This window comes from Schistocerca gregaria, chromosome 6 (assembly GCF_023897955.1).
Source record: "Schistocerca gregaria isolate iqSchGreg1 chromosome 6, iqSchGreg1.2, whole genome shotgun sequence".
Classification (NCBI taxonomy): Eukaryota; Metazoa; Arthropoda; class Insecta; order Orthoptera; family Acrididae; genus Schistocerca; species Schistocerca gregaria.
The window spans coordinates 405,661,039-405,683,241 of NC_064925.1; the positions used below are offsets into that span (position 1 = coordinate 405,661,039).

The 22,203-nt window shown below is 39.9% G+C and overlaps 1 protein-coding gene across 2 annotated transcripts in view; it reads left to right on the forward strand.

Annotated features, from left to right (window-relative positions):
* Nucleotides 1-22,203, forward strand: part of LOC126278381 (uncharacterized) — an 88,073-nt gene that overhangs the window by 13,994 nt on the left and 51,876 nt on the right. The window lies entirely within an intron of this gene.

The following is a 22,203-nucleotide window of genomic DNA, read 5'->3' on the forward strand; positions in this document are numbered from 1 at the left end:
GTTCCGGGTCGACTGTCGTAGTCTACGTGCGGAATTATGATGATACTAGAGCAAACTGCTGGAAAAGTAGGGCATTGTAACTGAAAGTGGGTACGGGTTCCACAACCTCTTTGCTTGAGCTCTCGGAGTCTGTGTCCGCCTAGGTAGAACTTTAGTAAAACCACATGCGTGGCCAATATTAACCTAAGTAAGTTAGGGACAGGGACGATTAGGGATAGAGTCTCCATTGTGCCAGCGGTAGGATAGTTAGTTTAGGGAATTAATTTGATCATCCTGTTTTTTAATGAATAAATGTAAGATTTCATAACGGACCAAAATCAAAGCATTATTACTTCAGTATGTAGCAAACTACTGATAGAATAAGAGTATTATTAGTATAATAAATTATCATATTAAATCGATGCAAACGATGCTGGGAGTATATTCGCGCATTTAAACAGAGCCGAGGTCAGATAGCAGTAAAGAAACAAGAAGTTTCATAATCATCATACCCTCGAACGTTGCACAGTAATCACAAACTTCTTTCTAATAAATATCTAATTCTCTGTCACATTGAAGGTTTCGCTAACCCCTAACGAAACTGTCATATCTGAATTTAACCTAGTCCCTCAGCTGTACTAAAATGCAGTCTTACACTACAACCTTCTTTTCCAAACAATTACTAAGAAATTTGCTCATGCACAGGCTTGGTTGGCTGTTTCCATGGCTGTCTTAAAACGACAACAAAAACGCAAGGTAACCAGTCACTAAATTTTAAATACTTTTTACGACACGTTTCGGAGGGTTTGCTTCTCTGTCAGGTGTTCAGCTCAGTAACATTTCATTCGGAACATTCTTGGTTTCCCAGGGGAGATCATCAGAACTTATCACCGGAAACGCCAGTGGATGATGGAGCTAAGATTCCGAAACAAGTGGTAAAAGAAGAAAAAAAATATGACTCGTTACTTTGTGTTTTTACTACTGAAAATCTTGAGAAACTATTCCAGAGAAATCTTCAGAAACCCACTAAACATCGCATGGTTTCGATTTCGAGGCACGAAATATATTTTGTCCCCTCTCATTGGTTAACTATGACTATCCTTCCACTGGCCAAACAAAACTGATTCCTTGTCAACTAACACAGATGAGTCAAATCTTTACGACCAATGTCTACCGTAAGACTGAACGCTGCCTGGTGGCAAAGTGGACACTTGACGCGGTAAGGAAAGTTATACAAGGTGGTCGTAAGCAGTCAGAATAGCTTGCACGGCTGCTGCAGTGGAGGTTGTGCTGAGAAGTAACTCTTAAGAAGAAAGTTCGATTCGTCGTGCTGTTTCCGAGCTATTTAAAAGTGACTTTAGCCAATCAGGTGGCTTAGTCCGGAAATTCAGCTCTAAAATGCCGTAATGCAAGGACATCTGAGTGTCCGTGAGTTACGACCTGTTCGAATGCTCCAAACAAGTTAAAATGTGACGTTTTTCGAAGTGATAAATTTAAGCTAGGTGAGTAACTTCTATGTTGGGTTCGGCTTGAGGAAACTAAACAAAGAACCAGTTTGGCGACATTGTCTCCAGCAGCCTGCTTGAATTTACGTGGCCAACGACCTAATTTACTTACTTCAATGCTAAATAACTGGTAAACAGCGCAACTTATCGAATTTCTTTCTAAACAATTATTTCTCAGCACAACATCAGGTGCAACCCCGTTATAAACCTTTCGTACAGTTTCTGACCACCCTGAATAATATGAACAGAGAATCATTCAAGAAACGATTCGGGCTGCAAATAGCGAAGTCCACTAACATCAGTGTCTTTGTCAAATGGCAGGTGTTTATGACCTAGCACCAGGGTATGAGAATATCGGAAACGTGAAATGTGGACGAGTGTTAGTACCTTACTATCGTGAGCACGTGTAGAATGTGGTTGAAGACCGGTGAAAAACCACGAACAGCCGAGAAGGAGTTGGGCATCTACCTTTCACCACACAAAGTCGAGATCGGAGGCTTTCCCGATTTCTAAATCAGGATAGTCTGTGATCTGTGGTAAATCTATCGACAGAGTACAATGTTGATGCAGGCATAAGGGTTTTGGAGTCCACCGTTCCACACTAGATGATACTCATGTTATCCCATGTTGACCGAACGACATCCTCGATTACGATTACAGCCATCACTGAATAATCGAGATATGGCCTTTGTTCAACGGAAACGGGTCGCCTGTTCGGATGAATCGCGTTCTTTTTTACACTATGTCGATAGTCGTATATGGATAAGATGTTACCAGGCGAATGACTGCTCGAAGCATCTACTACGCCACACAGCAACGCCAGTGGGGGCAGTATTACATAGTGGAGAACATACACCTCGGTTTACATGCAGCCTGCAGTAGTAATCGATAGCACCGTGAATATTACTGCGAACAACCTGCTTGATTTAATGCTGGATGGATTCCCCGGTGGCGATGGAATCTAGCTGCAGAGTAATTGCCCGTGCAATAGTGCCAAAATCGTGCTATACTGGTTTGATGGACGTGATTGTGAACTCACATTGATATCCTGGTCGCTAAATTCACGTAATCTGAACCCGGTTGAACATTTCTGGGACGACATTGGGGGCAGCCTGCGCACCCACAAAGTATTGGCCCGTAATTTACAGGTATTGCATGTCCCACGTACCTGTAGAAGCCTACCAAAGAATTGTCGTATCCCTGACAAGCAGAATCACTTCTGTGCAGAGTTCTAAAGGTAGACTAACACACAATTAAGCTGGCGGTCATTACGTGATGGCTCGTTGGCAAATGAGCCGTAGAAGGGACATTCCCGGCACTTAGACTCTAGGCAACGTTTTCACTGAATTCCGTAATGGAAACATACTGAGAATCTGGAGGTAAGTGCGTTTTAATTGGAAGGTATGAGCATGTAGAGGGAGAGATATCAATTTGACTATTGTCGGAAACTAGACTCGCTGGCTTAGCAGTAACCGGTGGCCAACCCCGCCTGGCTAGCTTCCAGCATGGCTGCCGTACCCGTGAGGGCGGAATGTGTGGCAGGAAGTTTCGTTTTCTAGATGCTTTCACGACTCTAGATTCGGCTCCTCCTCCACGTGTTTCGCACTGCACGTCCTGCTCTTCTGCTCAGCGTTGTACACAACTGGCAGTGCGGCGCGGCACTTCGCTGGATCCAGCACCAACTGTGATGCTAACACTTCAACATGGACGCGCTACAGCCGCTTATAGCTATCACCTCATATCTATGCAAAAGCCACCAAAGCTAACCAACTTTATTGCGTGAGCTGCGCTAACATCCCACAGCGATTTAGTCCGAGTAATGGAATGTCTGGCTCATATCTACACTATAGCTTCATCCTGACAGTAAGTCGTCAAAAAAGAGGCATGTGACTGCTTTCCAACACCTCTGTGTGACATCACTGTATAGAAAGAAAGTGCAATTCTGCATAGCATCTGGTTAACAGAACGTCCCCAGTTGAGCAACGTAGAGTCAGTTATTAATTCGCTTTAGCTGTAAATAGTTTTCTTGGTTCAGTCATGATAGATTTCGGGCTATTATAAGCCCATTTCAGGCGAACAAGAACCATGAAGCGCGTGGTCGACGCACACTGAACACCACACTGGGGGGGAGGTGACAGCCGCACGCTGAGATACAGATTGTGAGCCGGCCATTTGCCTCATTGCCAATGTTTAGCTGAAGATGGGCTTATAATCGGCCGAACCCATTCTTAATTGAACCACTAGAACTATTTAAAACTAAAGTGGTTTATTGTCTGATTCTAGTGCAATTTCTATCATTTTTAGTGGTTTGATAATAGTAAATCCAGGCTCGAATGGGGAACTTGGTGAAACATGTTCCAGTCATCGAATAAATTTATTTTATATATGGTTAAAAATATTCTCAGCCAAAATCATGTTGCTTCGTCTGTCGAAAGATATACATGAACAGGTATGTTGAACGCTAGCACCTCTTGTGTAAAGAAAATGTTTCATTCCGTTGTATGACTGTGATGTCTTTGACTGCAGATAACGTTCCACTGCAGTACTAGCGTATCCTCTGAATTAACTAAGTAGAAGAGGTATGTGCAAGTGTTCTGTATATATTTGGTCTGGTTTAAGGTTACAACTTCATTCATTTCGCAAACTACAACCTAATTATTGATATCCAAGCAGGAAACACTGTTGGACCTGAAAGTACCAAACATGAGAAACACAGAACGCAATCAGGTTGAAGTTTGTATACTCCACATCAACAGATACTAGAAATTTCAAAGTAATAATACCTGAGAACAGGACAGCTGTGCTCACGAGGGAATAGAACACATCCAGTTATTAATTCTACAAACCACACCTACTATCCATGTCAAACTCATTCTCTCAGATACTCAAAACAACCTACCACCAGAATCAATCAAAATAACAAACATTTCTTTACAATAAAGAATGCACACACATCATCCACTGCGTTCCTCGTACGAACACAAAAACCGTAATATCTGAAGTTATATGTGTGACCTGAATACACAGGTCTCTCTTCTCCAGTCCCCTACACTTATTTACAGTTGAAAAGAAATAAGGCTACAAATTACCCCCTACATTATAACACTGGGAAACACGGAATCCAAATGTTGGTACCTTTTTCTCCAAACGTATTTGTTATATTAAATACGTATTACTGCGTTAAGGATTCGTCCCGTGTTCTTAGTAAAATTGGTGTACCTCTAAAATATCAGTAGACTCCATTGTTGGGACGGTCATCATAGTCCATTACTATTCAATGGGCACAAAAGAAATCGAATACAGATTCATTTTACTCGCGCTTTCGTGTTTTCTGCAGAATGTCTGTGCATTCTTCGAGCTTCGATTATCTCAAAAAACATTTTTTATTAGTGGATGCCAGTTCCACATCAACCAACACTACCAAAATACCTTTAACCAACACCTCCACTATACATGCTGGTGTTGAAACTTCCATGTTCATAAACATACACTTTTTACTACATTAGCGGAAGTTTACATTTCAATAAAGGCTCTACAGTGACGGGTACTGAGTGTGTCATTCAACTTGTAAAATGGAAAATTAGAGATCAATATCCTATACATGAACGGTATGCAGTTTCCATGCTTTATGCTTCATGGAGACTTGCGAGGTATCTTCAGAATTGGACCAACTGACGACATTAATAATTTCGCGTCAAAACGTTGAGTTATGTGTATTCCCAATTTTTTTAAAGATATGGTACAAGTGTTGTGGGTATTATCGACGAAGACTAGATTTCGAACATAGTCAACAAAAATCATACCTTACTGAAACAGTTTATTATTAATCTGGTACATTTTAAAAGTAATTTGTTCAATATCTAAACATGACCTATGTCATTTAAAACATTTGCTGAAGCGTAGATCTATTAGCCACACATTCACGTCCTTTCCGCAGGATGGTATTAGAACAACACAATAAAATTTTACATCTTTTGTTGGTTTCGAGTAGATTTTGCATTCCCGCCGTACACATATAACGTAATCTAAATTGTAACGCACTGAGGCCATCCTCTTCATCAGATATTGCGAAAATTAAATTGGATCATAATGAACCATGTAATATGCATGTCATTCTTAAAGAACATAATAATTTTTGTCACGATACGAAATCCTTCCGAGATGATGTTACACACTTTGTAGGATGATGGAGACCGATAAATTAATCAAATTTAAGTAAGAGTCCGTGGTTCGAAAACGAACGAGTCGAAAGTTACAAGCGAAAATCATTCTGATACTTCTGACAGTGGATTACATGTGCCGGTAGTGTTGTTGCTACAATTGTAGGGTATGCAACTTTCAGAGGTGGTGGTATCGACCAAACTAAGAGCTATGAGCAGTTCGTTCAATGGATATGTTTCACAATAGCGAAGATGAGCAAGTGCTCCTACCACCTCAGGTATGCGTTTCAGAGCCTATGTTTATTAGACACTTTTTCATATTTTGATTCTTACTACCACATTTGAAAGTTACAAACCACACATTCTTAGCAACTACTTTACTGGTACATGTATTCCACTGTCAGAGGTCATCATCGTTTCCCCTCTGTCCAACACCTGGTCAGGTTGGAGTATCAATGGTGCTTCGCCACTACGTCTTTCCACCATTCGTCTTCCACAATTTGGTTCCATAGCAGGTTTCTCCCCCTTAAACTCATCTTTATTGTATCAATCTATCTTGTTCTCGGTCTTCCTCTTGGTCTCTTGCCCTCAGTATTGAACTCCACAATTCTTCTTGGTATTCTTCCCTCTCCCATCCTCTTCACATGCCCAAAACATTTTAATCTATTCTTTTCAATTTTCTCAGTCAGCTTCTCCACTCCAATTTCCTTCCTAACATCTCCGTTTTTCACTCTGTCTCTCCTAATCTTATCTAGCATACTTCTCGGTAACTTCATTTCACTGGATTGTATCCTACTCTCCTCTCTTCTAGTCATAGACCAAGTCTCTGAGCCGCAAATTAGTATGGGTGTGAAGTAAGTCTTGTTTAGCACCTGCTTGACCTCATTAGCACTTCCCTTCCCCTCACCAAACCCCTCAAATCAGAGGTATCAGAATGATTTTACTTGAAATTTTGGACCTGTCCGTTTCCGAAGCAGGAACCCTTACCTCAAATTGATTCGTTTATCCGTCTCCATCATCCTTCAAAGTTTATAACATCAAACTGTGTATTCACATTTATAGGTTCCCTGTAGCGTCGTTGGATAACGTTTCCGGACACATTTTCCTGTTCATAACATTGTGACTCAGTCCCTACTACAAGTTCTAGAAGTCTGTAATGAGAATTTCCGAATACCCAGTGTAAGAAACTTCACTGGATAAAATGTTAGTCACCCTCATAACAAAGAGCACTACTCACTTGGGAACGCCCTAATTTCCGTAAACCGGTTACCAGCTTGCCACTGAAGTTAGACTATGGCAACACAGTGATGCGTATGCAACAGTCGATTGTATGGAATTGGCGCACCAAGAGGAGTCGACGTGTATATGTAACAGAATGGAAGAAAGTAACCTGATCAGACGGGCACATGATCCATCATTGATGACGTTAATTCATTTGTTGATGTTTCAACGCGCACTGTCTAACATGTCTGCAACACAAGGTGTACCCCTCGCAGCCATTTAACCCGGCGTAGGAACAGTGGCCATAAAATGATATTAAGCGACGGAGGGCACAGCGAATACTGGGCCTTATCAGTGACAGCCGGCTTCAAACATTACGGTAAACGCCGCTGTCAGTTGACGCAAATCCTTCTCAACCAGTTTTTGAGCGAACGATAAGAAAGGAAGTGCACTCAGTGAGCTCCTGGGAAATACTGTTCTTAATGGAACCAGTTTAGCTGAATCGACTATTTTGCTGCAGTCGAAGTGGTTTTAAGAAGTGACGCTTTCCATATGATGCTGAAGCAGGAACTCTCATAAACCGGGAGGAATTTGAAGAGGCTGAAGGACGCAATGAAATATCATTACACAATCAGAGAGTCCATGTAAGGCCCGCTCACATGTCCCCTAATTCGATTTGGCGTGCTTTGTCAGAGTACGGGAAAGTGGATGCTTATGAACAGAAGTCAGTTATCACCAGTTCCCAGTACTGTGGAAGCGGACAACTGACTCAACGACAAGAAACACACCGATCGTTTCCCCTCCTCCAGCAAAGTCCGTCAGCTCTGTGTCACAATAGAGGGCTGTGCGCCACAATGAAGCATAAAACGTAGAACTTCGGAGCGCAGTAAGATGCGTCGACATGGAAAACTGTAATGACTTGTCTATATGCACGGAAGTGTCACAAGTACTAAATGAACGCCATATATGAATGACTTTTATTGATTGAAATATCGATGAACTTTGAACATCGTTGATTTCTTGCACACATAACTCAGTACCTCATGCAATGATAATATTGAATGTACAGCATGGAATGCTTGAATCTCGAGAAGCGAATATTGCTTAACTGTTTAGATGTAACAGAAAATTCGTATAGTGGTTTTATAGCTAGCGGGAACACAATGGGAGAAAGTGAGTGTGTCAAATTTTTAGATCGAAACTAAGACGACGCGTTTTCATCGGGAATTAAGGAAGATTTATCTGCTGTTGAGACTTGAATTTTTAAACACAACTCACAGCACTCAACTACGCTACAAAAATCTCTTCATCTTACACATCAAAGCATTGGAAGAGTCTAAGGTCTCATCACTTACCTCACACCATCAAAAGTTAATAATGTGGTCAATATGCAAAATACATTGAATTTAATAAAGGAAAACATTGTATCTAGTGGGATGTAATCGTAAAGATCTGTATTTAAATCGTGCAATCAGCTGATTTTGACGATATGTCACTTTCTAGCACATGTGTGATATTACGTATTAAATATTGTAATTTTGAAATTATTTTTCCTTACTTATTGCGTATTTAGAGTACAGGTATCAATATGACATGTGACGTTGCAACGCTGATGTGGATCCATTCCCAATATAATGATGGAATATGAAGTCTGCTTCGCACACGTAAAGAAAAATGATTTGATATTTAGAATATATAACACGTAATATGACACATATGCTTGAAAATAACAAATTGTCGATTTAAGTAACCGCTCGATTTAAATAAATATCGTTTACATTACAGACTACTACGGACTATATCTTGTGTTATTAAGTATTTAGAGGTTGTGGACCCGCACAAAATAAAAATAAAACACATTGGATTAAATGTCATTGTCGTAGTTGGAAGAATTCGTAAGTGCTCAACTCAACAGTCACATCCCTACAATTTCCGCACGACGCGTTATCTTTCATCTGTTCGAGCCGTAAGGAATGTCACTAAATAAGATACCGTATTACAACCCCGTGCTGCAGCTCTATGTCCTAGACCTGTGTGAATGCACAGCCAAAAACCTGAGATGTAATGCCTTTATTTAGTCCACTATTCTCTGCTTAAAGGTATCCATTATAACTGTCACGAAGGTATAAACATTCTCTACGCTACTCTCAATGCGACAGATACACCAAGTATCCGTCATGAAAAAGATAGGTGGCTGAATAAGGACATTACTTAGCTGTGCGGAAGACAGAAATAAACCTATCCTTGGAGTTAAACTGAAATACTGTTGTTGGTACTACTGGTAGTGAGAAGGTTGAACGCCCAGCTTTCAAACTAAAATCGAATTAGCCGAGTGTGTTTGAACTGGCTAAATTGTTGGAAAAACCTGTACAACAACACATACGCGCGAGCCCATGTGTGTGTGTGTGTGCTGGCACTGATGATTTTGGGAAGGTGGAAATATCCCCTTACCTTTAAAGTAAGACAAGGAAGTTTAATTTAATGTACTCGTATGCTTCACCACAGCAGTGAAACTGGATGATTTAGTTTTGTCCCAGCAGTCCTAGCGCCGACTCCGAGAATGCGTTGGTGTGTCAGATGGAGGCTATTCCACAGTGTGGTTGACTGCAACAGCATTGTTACTGCACGATCGCAATTTAGGCTCCCATATAAATATGTGTCTCATTGTCAGTTACAAAACAGTGAGAAATAAAAGGAAGGGCAGGTGGTTCACAACATGAATTCGATACAAACTGTGCAGCAGATAACGAAACAGTACTGTAGGTGTTGAGATATACTGCAGACATAACTGTGCTGGAAGAGGGAAATGATCGGTACACACTGCCACGACACGACACAACACGACACCGACTTTGACGACAGACTCCAACCAGTTGCGGGCGCCCCAGCACGTGATTCTGCTGAACACGAGGCGACGGTGGCACTGAGAGACCATGATAACAGCACCTGCTGATAACTCTTGCATCTCTTGCTAAGGTCCAGCGCTCCATCGGTAATTCATTCACCTTGCGGTAGGTACCATCTCCTCAGGATCGTTACGCACGCCAGTGCTGGCTAGGAAAAATGTCTTCGCATTATGACCCAAAATTTCCTTGGGGACCCGAAGTTCATTGGGAAAGAAATGTAGTTCGCCATTTCCTCATGCTCCCTCCCCCCTCCTTCGGGATGTAAAACATTTCTTCAATTTATCGAACGGCAACATACCAGACTGCTGTCTTGGTGCGCTCTCATTCTTCCTCATTTTAATGATGCAGCCACCTCAGTACCAGCTAGGCCACGTGCCAGAATCTACACAATGATTCATTCGGTTCGCAAGAGAAACTGGCAGTTGTTTCAGTAGTGGATAGCTGTATGTTATAATTAGAACAGTGTGTGACAAATTATATTCTGCAGGAAATCAAAAATACACATTAAAAGCCTTAATCTAAAGGGTTAATTTCTGTGATTGCGTAAATCAGTCTTGAAATTATCCAACTATTGCTCGTGGCGTGCATGTGTGAATTTATCTCATATGTTCAGTAGCACTCAAGCAAGACAGTATTGAATCTCATCGGTGCAAAAATCCAGTCAACGTTGAACATTGTAGACAGTGAGTCCCTCATTACTGAAACTCATTAACAGCGTGGCTATTCACACATTTTTCTTGCTCTTAATGAACACCATGCGTATGTTCCTTGTCATTCCGAAAACGGTTCGTATTAGGTTCACTTGGCTTTTCATGACTATCGACGGCTTTAATTTCAATTCCACATCGCTTCAAGAATTGTATCTTTTCTTTTACACATCTACGTTGACATCTTACAAATACTTCTCACAGATTATACATTTGGAAGACTATGTGAGTCACTGCACAATACATTATTAATGTCGCTTTGCCTTATCATGAATACAAACTTGTATTGGCGTGTCCTGGTTAATTCTGCATAATATTATGTTAATCAGATATTGCTTTCCTGCTGCGGAATCGCAGTGTATTCGAATTGTGTACGAAGCCATTTGCACAATACGTTATGATCTGCACACTGTGTTCACGAATGCATGCTGCATGTTTACTTCACAAAGTGGTTTGCTTCTGCTTTCACTTTCACTAACATACAACAACCACAAAATGTGACTCTTGACGTAGTATTACTGAACTAAATTCACGAAAAATTGTTGAAAGTTTTAGACGTAGGTGGTTACCTTTATTTGTGCTGATTGCGGTAGAACGCTTCTAGGCAGGATTTATCTTACAAGAGATCTTGTTCTGTTATGGTAATTATATTCTGTACATATGGTTTATCGTAATTAATACTGAAAACTGACTTTTTTTGAATTATATGATAACGGAAACAGTAACTTCCAATAAAAATTAGTCTATAAACGATCCGTGTAAGAGATAATTGCCTGTGTGTGCTTATAAGCCCCACTGACCTCGTTTTATGTTAGTACAGGTATGTTTTAAACGTAAACTTTCTTGTTAATTCTTCAACTAACTGTGGTCAAATTTCACTCACGGCCTGTCGTAACAAGAAATACACCCTTGTGCCTGTTAAATGAGGTGTCGATTTCTCAATGTGATACTATACTCGTCTCGGCAGTCAGCTACAGATTCTGTCACCCCACACCCTCCCCCGACCGAGACAGAACTGTATACTTCGTAGTTCCAGTTCTTGATGCTTATCAAGGGGGCTGCTGCACACTTGCTGTTCATAGGTCCATAGAAAAAGTCGGGGACTGACGTCAAGCGACCTTGGGAGCTTAGGTACGGACCCTGATCAACCCACAGAGAAGCATACTGGCACGATACATGTGTTTTACATCACTATCAAAATATGCCAATGTCTCTTATGTCTGTACCACATTCGCCAATGCTATGCAAGCGGAACTTGCTCAACCAGTCCAGCAAGATTTCGTTTTAGATACCTTGGAGTAATGCTTAGCTCGATGATACGATCACTACTGCCCTACGATACCTCCGGTATCAACTTTGTTAAGATCAGTTCTTATGCTCGTCCAAGTATTTTGTATGCACTATGCGAAGTGCCGGCAGAGGCACACGGCGCCTGCCTGTTTAGGCAACCAGGAGCACATGGACTGCTGGAGCAGCTCTCTTGCCTGCCCGTTAGCCGGGGAGGATTGCCGCTTAAAAACCAGAGAGGGAATTAGCAGTGGATGTACTGCAGGTTTTTTAGTGCAACTTACGCGACACACTGTAATGATGCAGTAGTACACAGAAAGTAATGTTTCCGATATGATGACTCATAAATGTAACATAGGTTTATTTCAAATTTGAGTCCATTTAGATGGGGAAATAATCAGCAAGTACAAATTCAAATGTATTTGTACCATTTAGGACAATACTTCATAAGGAAATCAGTTGTGATTCATAGCCGATCATTGACAGTTACCTACAAAACTTGTAGCTTCCGAGCTCCTCTTTAGCGAAACGTTTTTGCTTCCGTTATCAAATACTTCGACTGGTGTCGGTTTTCGCTTTTAATTACTATACAAATTGTATAAAAATTAAAATAATAATCAGTCTTAATTTCAAGGATTTCTTAAAGCTAAATATCGCACGTCAGATGATAACCGTTTTCGATTTTCTTAAAAATCACTTTCAAACCATCTATCGGAAACTGTAAACTTTAATATTCTTTAGAGAGAAACAAGCATTAAAATAACACACTTCATCTGTATAATAAAATAGATAGACAGACATAACACATAAAAAGCATGTGTACCATCAGACAGTAACCAGTGACGACAGTGGATCATTGTAACTGCTAAATAACACCAAAACGCTACGAGTTATAACGAGGAAGCTCCGCCTCTCGCCTGCTGCATGACACCATTTATAACCAGTAGGGCTTAACATATGATGGTTAAATATGTATACAATGAAACATAGATCTAGATGTACATGAAGATAATTATCGCTTTGTCCTGCGTACTTTTTGCTATCCTTAATATTGTATTTTAACATAAAATTAAGCAGGACTTAGTAGTAATTATTTTACATTGACAAAAATAATTATAAACATACGTATGAATAAATAACCAACAGAAATAAAGTAAAGAACGTTAAACCGCCGTCTGTGGGGATTGCTTGTAAGTTCAAACTCGAATATTGAAGCAAAGACAAGAGTAATGGTGCCAAACTTTGTCTTGGAGACGGTAGCTTGATGTCTCTCGATGAAATCCTAAAACTCGGTAGTAAAACAGTATAAGTGGCGAAAAAATGTCTGATCATATGTAAGAATGATTAAACTAAAAGTGATAAAAGGAAAATGCACTGACAATTAGTCGAAAAATTACATATAAACACAGAGAGGGTTATGACTCAATTTCATGATAGAAAAGGATCATAATTACCACCTTTACAGTTTATGATCAAACTTACAAAAGATGAACAAAAATTGAAAATAAGTACAAATCTATAAAAGGAAGAGGAGCAGAGAAATTACAGATAATTTTAAAAAAGAGAAATAAAAGGGCAGATATACATTACAGCAGATTGTCAAAAGGATCAAAGAGAAGTTTCTCGTCAAGGTCCAATTGCTAATTACGCAAGGTGGATGGTAATCTTTCATAATGAGTATAGGTTCCAATTCCTTACAAGGCGTGTAATAAGAGCCCTTTGGAGGCGTTGTTTAGGATTTTTAGATTCTCCTGGATAATCCCTCCTGAATGTTTGCTATTTATGAGATGCTAACTCAACACAGATTTAGTACAGCCTACGCCAGTTGCGAGCTCCTTGAAGCATGTAAGAAAATTACAATCGGTTTGTCCTATGTAATGACTATGGTAATCATTACAAGATACCTTGTAAATACTCGAGTTCAAAAATTTATTATCTGTGCTTCAAACTTTATGTCTCATGTTAGTCTGAGGTACTTTGTTGATAGCAATAGCCAGGTCTATAACTGTATTTTTGATAAACCAATTTATTCTCTCAGACTGGTAACTTGTATGGGTCATTTCATCATGTACTATAAAAGATATGTAGGTGATACGTTATTGTTTCATAGAGCTCCAGAAAAAGAAGCTGATCATTTAGTTATAGTTCTACGTAAGATTCATCCAAAATTATCTTGTACTGTAGGATACGAGGATTTCAATGCAAATGAGGTTGACATTGTATTTAATAAGTTGAAACGAAAATCCTCAGACGCTCCTGTCACTACTACCTCGAAATTCGTTAAAGTGACCCTCATAGGTAACCGGTCTGACAGAATGAACAGATTTTTTAAAAAAATACAGCTACAACGCTGGCGTTTACTACCAACAACCTACTCCAAAATAAACTGAGATATAACGTTGGAAATACGGGATAATAAATTTATGCACTCTGGGGTTTACAAGATTTTTTCTAATGACAGCGTTTGTCATTACATAGAACAAAGAGGCCATAATTTTATACTCACTTCAAAGTGCAAACAACAGAAGTTGTATGAAACATGTTTACAATCTGTACTAAATCAGTGTTCGGGCAGCATCTTATACATAATAAATACTGAGGAAGGACTATGCGGGAGAATCTAAAAGTTCTAGACAATGACCCAAAAAGGCTCGTAAGACAACCATCTACCCTAGTTAATGAGGAATTGGACTTTAGGAGGAACTTTTCTTTGATCTACTTGACGATTTGCTGCAAAAAAAATCTGCACTTGTGCTTCCGTTTTTTTTTTAAATTATCTGTAGTTTATGTTTCCCCTCTTATAATAAAATATATATTTCTTTTCTGTTTAAATTTTTATATGACTGGTGAAAATTTATAAAGGTGGTAGTTATGGTACTGTTTCATTTCGTCATAAGCCTGTCATTGTGTTTATATCGGTTTTCCACTAACTATAAGTGAATTTTCGTTTTTCAGTTTGAATTTAACCATTCTAATATATGTTCAGACATCATCTCGCCACTAATACTATTTTACTACCGAGTTTTAGGTTCCATACCTCTTTAAATTCACTTCCGATCGTCATTCATCGATCGTTGTCTCCATGGTGAGCCGTCTTTCTGCCGTTACATCTCATATTCCTCACCTTCGTCACTATGCATCGACGGGTTCGGAGCTACCGTCTCCACGAAAACGTTTAGAGTAGCTGCACTTATCTTTGTTTCAATATTTGAGTATGAAGTACCACTCAATGCCCGTAGAAGAAGGTTTAGTGTTCTTACCTTCATTTCTGTTGGTTATTTATTTTCGCCAATGTAAAATAATTACCACAGTTCCCTGCTTGCATTTTATGTTTTACGTATATTACCAACGTATCTTAGAGCAACTGACTGCCAATGATATCATGCAGCAGACGAGATGATAAGCTTGCTCTTTATATTATGATGTTATTTAGCAGTTATCAGTGGTGTCCTCCGATACTTTCCAACCTTCTTCCTCCGCTTCTATTCACCATATGATTGTATACAAAATTTTTGCTGTGTGAAGTCAGTCTATCCATATTTATTGTTTAGATGACGTGTGTAATTTTGACGCCTGTTTCCATCTAAAGAATATGAATGTTTAACGTTTCAGAGAATGGTATGAAAATGATTTTTGAGAAAATCTAAACCAGGTACCACCTGACGTGTGATTTTTACCTTTAAATTAATCCTTGCAGTCAGGACTTATTGGTATTTTAATTATGTATCTGATCGTTGTCAATTTCCAACAGTTTTTTCAAAAGTTATGTTTAAAAATTGTTCATTGCTTTCGTTTCGTTGTCTTATCTGGCCTGTAGAACGCTTCCTTTCTGTCCATTTCCGGGACATATTCGACGTTGATTTAGAGGCATCAACATTACGTGGAGTGAAATGTGTGACTTTCTTCCTAAATTTCCTTCGTAACTTCCATATGCCGCAGGCCCATTATTCTGTTCGCCCCATCTCCGCCACTTCGCCCTATCGCGGTGTTCAGCAGTGATCATGGGCGGCGTGCCCCATGGATCTGGTCGCATAACTATACGATAAAATTTTTAACCACACCAACGCCCGGCGCCCGGCCGTTGCCAGTCCTAAGTCTGGACAAAGTGGGAAGGGAAGTTTTATGCCGTAATTATGCCGGCCAGTGAGACGCGGGACGGACTCCAGCTCCCCGCACGACGCACGACTCCAAAGCCCTAGCACTGCCCGTAGCCACGCCGGCGTTTCTCACGGAATGACAACAACTCACGTAAACTGTATTTCCTTTTTGCAGCTGTCGCTCGCTTGGCTATAAATGCAAGTAGTTAAGTACCATTAATGTATATTCCATCTCTTCTAGTACCTGTTGCTCTCTCTCACTGTGTCGTCTTGTATGTGTGTGCATGTTTCAGACATTTTTGAATGTTATCCCACAATAATTCTAGCTAATAAATATAATAATTTCACAGTAGTATCTAAGCATACACGAGCACAAATGTGCAGGACATCCGAATTCAAAAAGCAAACAACTACTGTGAAAGGTATCCTAATTTCATACCTATAAACTACATATGAAAAGTCTTCCTCCAAAGAAACAAATCTCTTCCACTTGCTGGTGTTTCACGTGTGCTCAAAGAGTTATAATTCTAATTACCTTGACCATGTTGTGCTCTGTAACTAAGGTACATATTAACAAAAACCATCGCAATTCTATTTCAGAGACACCACAACTAGTTTCGTTCTAAATTAACAATTTCAAGTGGTTTAACTAATTCTCACAATGTGACATAATATTCCGTTGTCATGACTCAAAAATGTCTAATCTCCATACAAAATGCTAAAAGGCACGTTATAGATCGGTACACCGACAGCCATCAGCACAAGCACGAAAGGTAACGACATATCCCATTTTACTCAGTATAGCATGTAGTGCAATCAGTATTGCGCAGAATGTTGTGATGTTCTGTGCATGTATTAATGGCTGTGATTGTACCAGACAATCGGCGAAGTGCCTCAGTAAGCTTGTCGTGTTCTAGGATGTGTCTTTTAGCGTTATGTACGGCGATTAGATAATTTTGACTCATAACAAAGGCACGTTCCAGTTACGATGATTGTTGGTGACCTTTCAGTCACCTGAAGACGATCATGTAGAATGAAAGTATCCGTGACGTAATAAAAGTACCTGATATATAGCTGCGATGTTTTTAAGTATTTATTTATATTTTTACCACACGTTAACATTTGCTGGTCACTTCAGCCGCAAAGTTAAAATCAGTTCGCTTGTAATTTCATTTAACTGGTAACAACAGGTACATTTTGTATAGTGGCTTGTTTGAAATCTAAAAACTCAGCGAACCATTAAACGCAATTTAAAACAACCTACAGACAATAAATCTCTACCTTTTTTTAAGATGGTCTACAATACCTTTTGCAATATGCAAATGCTCAAGTCCAGAAATTTACAGATTTCTTGTTTGGAAATTTGAAAAGTTGTCGTAAGGTCGTATGGGACAAAACTGCTGAGGCCATCGTTCCCTAAGCTTAAACACTACTTAATCTAACTTAAAGTAAGAACAACACAAACAACCGTGCCCGAGGGAGGACTCGAACCCCTGACGGGAGCAGGCGCGCGCACCGTGACAAGACGCCCCTAACCGCGCGGCTACCCCGCGCAGCGGATTTGTTGTGAAAAGATCCCTATTTGCCTCGCTTCATAACTTGTTTGATAATTCATTCAGTGATCTGGTTTGACCACCAAGAGCTTGACACACCATTTAATATAAGCAAATACTTAACAAGACTTTTCTATAGCACTGAAAACCTTGATTCTTATCATTAGGAGTAATAGACTATTGCTTCTGCCGTCTTAAACACTATTTCTGTGTGACAGTGAAGGAAAGGCACAAGCCAAGCTTATTACTCAAATATCTAAGACATTCGCAAGGTTCAGTCAGTTACGATATTTTTTTATACAGACCAAACGCGTCTTATGTCCTTGCGCTACTAATGCTTCTTTCCCTTAATGTTACGTAGAAAACATCAAATTGTATGAAGAATAACCACTAGGTTTAGTCAAACACGTGCGAGGGCATATAATGCAAGAATGAGAGAAATGTCTCCCTGAGAGGTGTTGCTTTCACTATCCATTACCGCAAACCATTTTATCAGTTTTTTATCTTTCAAACAGTTTTCATGTCATAACTGTACGTAGACACTCATCAATTACACCGCCATATCAGCTTAATGAGGTTCATCGATTACGCAGTAACCTATTGTATAAGTAAAATGAATTTGTGGCAAGGTTCCCAGAATTTCTCACTTGTAAATTAGTCGACCTTGTTCATACGCTGAACTTAATACTGCATTTGTTTCGGGGCACACAAGAAACACCATATAAAGTTTTACTTTTACTTAACCGTACTGTTACTATAAAAGCACGAAGAAGCATTCTAAAACTGTTATAATTAAGTAAATTGTGAGTCCTTCAGAAATCGAATGGAATCTTTTAATAGCAAGAGTACCACTCTGTTCCACTATAAAATCGTGCAAGAGCTCAGTAAATAAAGTCTTTGATTCCTTGGCGATATAATTAATCTGTTTCACGAACCAACCACAATCTTCTGTAAATGTAATACTGTGCCGTAAGGATTAAAAATCCTCACGTGGATTAACAGTACTTTTTAATTGTGAATGTATACTGTTCCTCTTGACTATTATTATGAATCGAAACAAACCTCAACATTGTGTCAAACTAATTGTGCTTTAAGTTTCTCTTATATACGTGTATTCCGTTACCATCGAATGTTGAATGAAATGAAAATTCTTCACATATACTTATGAACTTGAATACAATAATCACACAACTTGTAAAATGTCACTCTGTCTATGAGAGACAAGACAGTTATAGTTCATCGTTCTTTCGATTCTGCAGTGTTACGTGTCAAGGGATTTATAGCAGCAAATAAAATTCCAGCAGATAATAAGAATGTGCGTTGTGAAGAGCTGGTGGTACGATATATCGTTGTGAGACAAATAGTTATGCTCAAGAAAGACAGCACACTGAACACATCTCTAGCAAACAAGGCATGAAAATGGCCACAAAGGATTAGGCCCTTATTAAATGTCACACATACAGTAACATATTTGCACCACTGAAATTTTACCTGCTTTGCTGCTTCAGTTCAGAAAGCATTCTCGAAGAAGTCTATGCATTGAAACATTGCCATCGGTGCAGTACCATAGCCAGGCCAGCAAATTCAGTTCCATAGTTACACTGCCTAAAGACAATTTTCGTGAGCTGGTTGTTAGGATGTTGTCTGTTGCTGAGTACTGTTTATAAGAATTTGCGATTGAACCCCATGTTCCAAAAATTTGCGTCCACCCAACGTTTTGCATCACTGTTATACATTCCATACTTCATTCTTTTAGAGAGCAGGAAAGTTGAGTGACTTGCATATCTTCGAAGAGGACTCTAATATCTTGACTAGTATCTTTCACTGCCCTAAATCCAGGTTCTACACACATTAATTATGTCAGAATGCAATGATCCAGGATCACGGATCTCAAATTGGGACATTTACCCTTCACCATTACTCCTGAAAGCTGTAACAACATCGCGGAATCAATCAGTACATGAACGATGCTACGCACTTCGACCTGATAATGGTGGTGTAACAGTAAACCGACGTACTTTTAAATAATAACTGCAGTCCTTAAGGCATAGTATCTCCAGTGTTTTGTCTTCTGAAACCACAGAAGTACTTACTGTAGTGTAAATCAGTATAAAGGCGTGAATGTATTTAGGAAAATTAACATTGTCGGTTGGAATTGTTGCGCAAAGTGTATATGCAACAGTATAGGATCCAGTACACTGACAAATGCAGTGAAATAGTATCGTATTTGATGTCGGTAGTACAGTACATAACAAGACATCAAAGATTCAGGTGGTAGAGGGTAGAAGTCAGTGCAAAGACAGTCGGCTCTGTGAGGTGTTAATGTGTACGTGTCTTTCCTGCAGATACGAGACATCTTTAATGAGGGTTCGTATTGTGTACATGAAGCACGATTGTGACGTAGCATTGCGGAAAACAATTATCATGCGATGCAAAAGCTAAAGTTGGTGCGTAGAATGAAATAGGTCTCTCTAATTTTCAGTCTCCGAGTAGTTGAACCCTTTAAGTACAATGATTAATAATTTTGCTATATTCGCCCATAGTGTGGACAGAATGGAAAATAAGGGCATCTAAACGGTTACTTTTGCTCAAAGCAAGGGCCAAAAACCGTTATTCTTTTCAACATTTTGCTGGTCTACAAATACCGGTAACTGCCATACATGGAAGGCAAATATTGTCAAATGAAAATCCAAGAAAAGTCTTCAGAAACCTTCTCTACTTCCCAATCAGGCTAGATTGGAGTTTTCTGAAAAACATGTTAAAGACTTGAGAATGGGAAAAAGTGATCTTCAGTGATGAGAAGAAGTTCAAATTAGAAAGTGCGGATGGATTTCAGTATGATTGGCATGGTCTGAGAACAGAACAGCAGGTAAGAATGAGTAGAAATTTTGGTGTAGGGCTATGATTAGGGCAGCATTCTACACTAAAGGTAAATAATGCACTGCTTGCGTGAACAATAAAATGAACTCTAATATGTACTCTGAGACAATAGAGAGTGTGAATTAGAATGTATGGGAACTTAGGGAACCTAAATGTAAGTTTCAACAAGACAATGCACCTCTCAAGATTTCTGCACAACAAAAAAGTAGTTTTAAGATAAATATATCGATGTCTGCACATGGTTTGGATTTTAACCTCGTGGAAAAAATTGGGAAGTACTTGCAAACCGTGTTTATCACATTGAAAGACGATTTGAGGCCGTATTTCTGCTGAAAAGAGCACTACGAGAAGAGTGGGCGTCAATGTCATTGTAAGAACTACAAAAACTAACTTACTGAATCCCGAAGAAAATTTTTGATGTAATTAGGAAGAACTGAGGCAGTTTGCATGCAGGAACCGCAAACATTTTTTTCTTTACTCGTGCTATGAAAGAACCTATGTCATTCCGACATCATTGTTTATGGCTTGGAGGAACACTGATGAGCCAAAACATTATGACCACTCGCCTAATAGCACGTTTACCACTCATTGGAACGAAATACATCACTGATTCTGCATATCAGGGATTCGACAGTTTGTTGCTAGGCTTGTAGAAGTATTTGGCATCACATGTCTACGTAAAGGTCATGCAACTCGCGCAAATAGCGGGCTGCTTATTTGCTTATGCGGTGTTGCACGCCCGACAGCAACCAAGATAGGTTGCATAGGACTTACATCAGGCGAGACACGGAGAATTATACTGCTGAAAGATGGCATCGCCGTCGCGGAGCACATTAAGCATGAAGGTATGCAGGTGGTACGCAGTTGTCAGCGTGTCTTAAATTACTACCACAGGTCCCATGAAAGCGCAGGAGAATGTCTCCCGTGGCATAACACTGCTCCCACCAACCTGCAACGGTGGCACGTTCCTCGTTTCGATCCGCCGTTTACTTCGACGACGGTGTCTGTGGAGACGACCAGGGACCTAGCGTAGCAAATATGTGATTCACCCGAACAGTCGACGCGCTTCCATTGTTCGACGGTTGAATCTCGATGATCCAGAGACTACTGCAATCGTAACTGTCGATGTCGTTAGGTCAACATGTGAATGCTGAGAGTGGTCTGCTGTGGAGCTCGATGTTCAACAATGTACGATGAATGGTGTGTTCAGAAACAATTTTTCGTACACCATCATTCTGGTCTTTCGGCAGAGAAGCCACAGATTACAATCCTTCCTACTTTATAGAGCAGACAAGCCTCCCAACCCCACGTTCTGTGAAAAGTCATGTACGTACAATCATTTGGTGCCTTCTGGTAGTTTCACTGTCCTTCTACCTCCTTCCGTAGGTGCTTACGAATGGATCACATGAACATACAAACAGCTTCGCCGATTTCGAGATATTCATTCACAGGCTCCTCGTAATAGTAATCTTCCATTGTCCAAAGTGGCTTATCGCAAAGTATTTCAGCAATTTTAGCCAATATCTTCACTAGGGTGATTCCTGTCCTTGTCTGCTCCTCTTACTACTCTTTTTACCTGGTCACGTGGCCGTAACGGTACCAGGCGCCATCCAACATCGCAGTGGGCAGTGGTCAGAACGTTTCAGCTGATCAGTGTATGTATCTACTAGTTTCATACATTGTAAAATCAATTTGTAGAAACCTTGCCTTGCCTTGAGATTGATTTTCACAACCGTATGGCCATGTAAGTAACAGGTGTGAACCTGACACGTGAACTGAAAACAATGTGCGCCTGAAGATGGGTCTACATGAACATAATTGTACTGATCGTAGCAAAACCATAATTGTGTTGAGTACTGCAAAAATCTTTATGCGCCTACTCTGGCTTTATATGTGATGATTTAGTTT